This window comes from Zea mays, chromosome 7, assembly GCF_902167145.1.
Source record: "Zea mays cultivar B73 chromosome 7, Zm-B73-REFERENCE-NAM-5.0, whole genome shotgun sequence".
Classification (NCBI taxonomy): domain Eukaryota; kingdom Viridiplantae; phylum Streptophyta; class Magnoliopsida; order Poales; family Poaceae; genus Zea; species Zea mays.
Window position 1 is genome coordinate 107,682,960 of NC_050102.1, and position 5,313 is coordinate 107,688,272.

At 45.4% G+C, this 5,313-nt stretch overlaps 1 pseudogene; it reads right to left on the minus strand.

Annotated features, from left to right (window-relative positions):
• Positions 1 to 2,802: 2,802 nt before the first annotated feature.
• LOC103634075 (probable inactive purple acid phosphatase 16) lies at positions 2,803 to 4,632 on the minus strand (annotated as a pseudogene).
• Positions 4,633 to 5,313: the final 681 nt, after the last annotated feature.

Consider the following 5,313-nt stretch of genomic DNA (forward strand, 5'->3'; position numbering starts at 1 on the left):
ATATATATATATATATATATATATATATATATATATATATATATATATATATATATATATATATATATATATATATACACTAGGTAGGTGCCCGTGCGTTGCGACGGCACATAAGTTGTTGAGGGAGATCTATGGCTGCTCGTCTAAGTCGATGACACTCTATCGTTGTTGCTAGGCACCATCATCCGAATAAGGATATAAGTATCCGGATAAGGAGCGTGAAGTTCTACATAAAACCGAACAGGTACGTGACGGCTTCTATCTTACGAAACACGATAGAGATCCTCTTACATGGACGAAAAAGATAACATTAATTAATTAAAAACATACAAGATCCTCTTGCCAAAATAGGTTGAAACCAATAGCTAATCGAAATGCTTTTTTGCAGATTATTCTGGACTGGATTATTCCCATCCACTCACATTTGTACTAAAACAGAAGCTGGATTAGAGCAGCTTATTTTGACAGTGCTTTTACTCTATTTGTGCAGCTTATCTAAGAAGCACTTCCCAGATAAACCTATATTTACAATTAAATCTTAAGAGTAAGTAGATTATAGAGTTTTCAATCACAGTCCTTTTACTTTGATCTTTACATGCAGGCTAATCTTCACATCTTCATGGTAACTTTTAGCAATAAAGCTATCAACCTGAAATGCTTCTGAGGGGGGCCTGGAATCACGAAATAGTTACCAGAATCAAATGCAGCATACATCACCTGCAGGGAAATATTTAATTATAATTTTTGGTCAGAGGTTCTTCATCCATATGACAATGACTCAATGATTGTTGAAATAACAATCAGATCAGAAGTAAATACCAGTAATATATAGTTTGGGAAAACTATAACATTTGTCCTGCTGAATACATCTTTCCAAGCTTTTATGAGCTGAATCATTCCACTCACATTATATTCTTTAGCATGATGTACAGGAGAATATTCATGCATAGTCCAAATAATAGGTATGGATTTGAAAGGCTCATGCAGAAGACTGTAGGAAGCCACAGACACATGGTCCAAATCAAACATCTGACTTTGAGAAAGTATTCTATCAATTTCAAACAGAACAAACTATGGTCATACAATTCTAGGTATCTGATAATACCTTGAGAATACTAGTCTTGCCTCAATAGAATTGACAAGTATGCCATCATAGCTGCAGAAATAATGCAAACAAACCTGATGAGAATTGAGATAAAATTGAGTTGAATCATGCATCAGTCAATAAGGCAACATATGAGTTGTTTTATACCTCTAGAACTGCCAATGTCGTTGGCGATGGAGAGGACAAAGCCAGCGAGGTTAGTGCCAAGCAGCATGCGCCCCTCACGAGCGCAACAGCGAAGAGAAGCGCTACGTGGAGGATCACTTTGACCATCATATCACCCTCGAGCCCAATGAAACGCAACGGGATGACACTCCTGAGGACGATGACCGTCACCAGGGCAGCGGCCTTGCGCCCATCATCATCACCCACTGGCGCTCCCGCCGCCACTTACCGAATCTCATTGTAATCCGTGGGCGCGTGGACAGAATTCACATTTGGAATTTCATTTGTGCAATCAAGCATCATATATGCTAGCACCATGAAGCAGGAGATACTTGTATGTACTACCATGTTCTATGATTTTTGTAAACGTACAATGTGCATAAAAAAGGAACCCTTTTAAACAATAAACTAATGTGAAAAATTAATGCGTTTCGAAAGAAGATGTACCAGTAACAGAGAGACAACGTCAATTTGTTTCTTTTGTTTGGGACACAATGCCATCAGGGAAACAAATAAGCCCAGACAGGGGTCGTAGACCACTTACGGCCAAATATATTCTTGTTCGCACATGGCAAAGATGATGACAGTTAAATCATGCGGCATTAACAATGAAATCATACATGATTAAACAAAAGTGATTTCCACTATTAGAGATCAGAACATTTAGGTCCCGAAGAACAAAATCATCATAACAGGATCAAATCTTTTTTCCAGATACCTTCAATATTTATGCAAAGAATTGTGCATGTAAATCGCATAATTCATCTACAACAAATGGATAGCCCACACTATGTTGTTGTGCTGCTCCAGATGCTTACATGTAGAATCACATGCAGTTATAATGATTACAAAAACCTCTTCAAATATTAAAATAGAAACAACTGTGAGGAAGAAGGAAGCCTGAAAAAATAGTCCAAGCTTTTGTTTCCTAAAAGGACACGGTTAAAGGTCTGTCAGTTTCTTTTAACTGATGGGGAAAAAACTTTAACATCACAAATGATGCACCTTGTCTCCGGTTGTGAAATAAGTTCTTAACCCAATAGATTATATGTTGCTTTTAACAAATTTCCTAGTCCACTTTCAGCAACACCAAAAGATTTTAAATACTCTAGTCTCTCTTCCAATGGTACCTCAGCGAGTTCAGTTTCAACCTTTTTATACATTCCATGGTTTTGTTAGCATAGGTGGACACATATGGGTAGGCAACATAAAAAATATAAAATTATTTAGAAGGAATTTCTTCAAAGGTTCTTGTACTTCGATGTATACAACAAACATGAGCTGGTATTTTAACCATACCAGACTACAAGTCTGATGCTGCTTTAGCCACCTCTTTGACACGAGGATTGATATCAGGTTCAGCAAGATCAAATTCTGTTACATTAGCAACATAAATGACAGGTTTCATAGTTAGCAGATAAAGATGTTTTATATAGCTTCTTTCTCATGCTCAGGCAAATCGACCGATCTTGTAGGCTCTCCTTCCATAAGTGCCTGCTGAATTTTTTCCAATCCTGATTTCTCTACTTGTTCCTAAGTGGTGCAATCAGTTAGCACATAGAACAAAAAGGTCATCAGAACCAAAGAATTTGTATGTCTTACCTTCACTTTTACTTGTGTATCTTTAGTTTTGCTCTTGTTAAGCTTATCTAACCTCTTCTCTATCTACGGTTGTTACATAGATAGCAAAGAAGTTTCTTTTGAAATGCGTGATAGCAAGACAAAGTGAAATCCATTGATGGAGCTGACGCAGGGCTTCCTTATCTCAGAATTGGCCTTTGGAGCTACCTTGGTGTACGCCGTGCTCGGTATGTGCCAGAAGATGAGCTCGGGGATCCCTCCATCTGGATTCAGGAACTGAGACTGGGTGTGGAACCACCTGACCTGAGCGCTGGACACCACCTCGGTGTACGACCCGCCGCCGGAGTCGAGGAAGTACATGAGCAGAGCCGGGTCGTGGTCGTGACCGTCGCCACGGGCCCGCCGTCCCCGCGAGAGCACCTGCAGGACGTAGTTGGAGACGTCGGGCCACAGCTCTCTGGGCCCGCTGGACGAGTAGGACAGCAGCCGGTTCGCGCCGGTCTCCGTCGCCATGAGGTCCGTCTAGGGAGTCCCCCGGAAGCCGCACCCTGATCCTGGACCCGGAGGCCAGCGCAGCGGCGGGACGCCGTCGGGGGAGAAACACTCGGGCGGCCACTCAAAGGCCATGTCGTCGTGGTTTCCGAACACCGTCGCCCACAGCACGCCCCGGCCTCAGACGGCGGAGACAGCGCGGTCCCATTACAGGCTCGCGTTTGGGACCGGGAGGTTGTTGGCCGTCACCAGGTCGCCGAGGTACACCACCAAGTCTGAGCGAAGATGCGTGGATCGAATTCCGCCACCGTAGAGACCATGAGGCAGAGAGGGAGTTCCGTTTCAGTTCTTTGATTCTTTCGGAGGAAAAGGGTAAGGGAAGCAAAAGGAGAGCGTGTGCAGGCACACACCTGGGTTCTCGGCGTCGAGGACGGCGGCCATGACGCGGTCGGACGCGGCGTCCTGCGCGGGGCCCCAGTCCGTCCACGCGTCCTCGCCATAATGCAGGTCCACGAACAGGGCCACTTTGAACACTCCTCCTGGCCCGAACCACAGCGGCGGCGGCGAGCAGGGCGGGCGCGAGGCTGCGCCACCACTTGCACAACGCGGATTTGCTCGACGGCTTGGGCGGTGTGGTCCTAGGAGCGTCGGGCTTGGCGCGTTCTTGGTCTGGTGAAGCCCCGCGTTCGGAGTCGGAGGGAGGTGGGCGACATTCACGGCGGGACTCGCTTGGTTGACGGGATCTACGCGCTCGCGGTAGGAGATCCCTTGATGGCGGCGCGGATGGCGTGGGGCGGAGGCGTTCGTCGCGGAGCCGGGATCTACGCGCTGGGGGAGGATCGCGGAGGAGAGGGGGCGCGCGGGCAGACAGCTGTAGAGAGGCAGAACACGGCGGGTGTGGACGCCTACAATAAGGGCTTATAGAGTAGTAAAGATATATATATATAGTAAAGGGAATATATTAAGAAAGTCGGGACATCTTATAATTGAATAGAAAAATTAAACTGGTCCAAAGAGGGAAAGGCCGGTATCCCGATATTATATTAAGAGACTGAAACATGATTCTGGTCGAGAAAATCTTCAAACCTTGGCCCTCATCACTAGCCACTAGCGGGCCATCACCACCCACTCTGCAACGGCCCAGACGGAGGTTGGCACGTAGGACGTAACCAGAGAGCGGGCGGGGCACGACGAGATGATTTTTTAACCAAGCCAGAAATTCTCCTGAGGGATGCACGCTCCGACCGGTAGACCGAGGCTGACGCACGGGTCCCACGCGACAGCGGCATAACGAGTCCACGAATGCGGTGGGCGGCGCTATTCCATCGGGCCCACGCTCCAGCGAACGTGGCCTTGGTATGGTGTGGCTAGTGGGAGGAGCGGATGCCATGTGGGGCGGGGTTGTCGTCAACAAGCGGTGGAATTGGGTCGCGTGGGTGAAAAGCGCAGGTGGGCTGAAACCAAGGCTTTTGGTCCAGCTAGTTCTACCTTCCCTTTTCTTTTTATTTTTCTGATTTCCTATTCCCTATTTTTCAACTTTTGAATTCAACTTTAAACAAAGTTTTGATTCCCAAACTTTCAATCATATGCAACACATAAAATACCAGCATGGTGCAAGTTAGTTCCACTCATTCTAAGTATTAATGGTATTTAGTGAGGCCTAATATTGTTGATATGTATAAAGGAGAAAATAAGTCACATAGTCTTCAAATTTTTTGAAGAACTTATTTTATTCTACTGGAGTTTTGGGTATTACATTGGACAAGGCCATACCCCCGACAACTGCCAAGATGCATTCAAGGATCCTAGTGTAGAAAGCTATTGTAATGGCCAGTATGCTAGGACCACTAGTCTAGGGGGGCAAGCTTTGGGGACTTTACAAGGCCCTTGCTAGGTGAAAAGATTGATGTTGGAAGGCTTCACATCAGGGCACTCCAAACAAATAACTATGCACCAAGACTTGTGAAGTC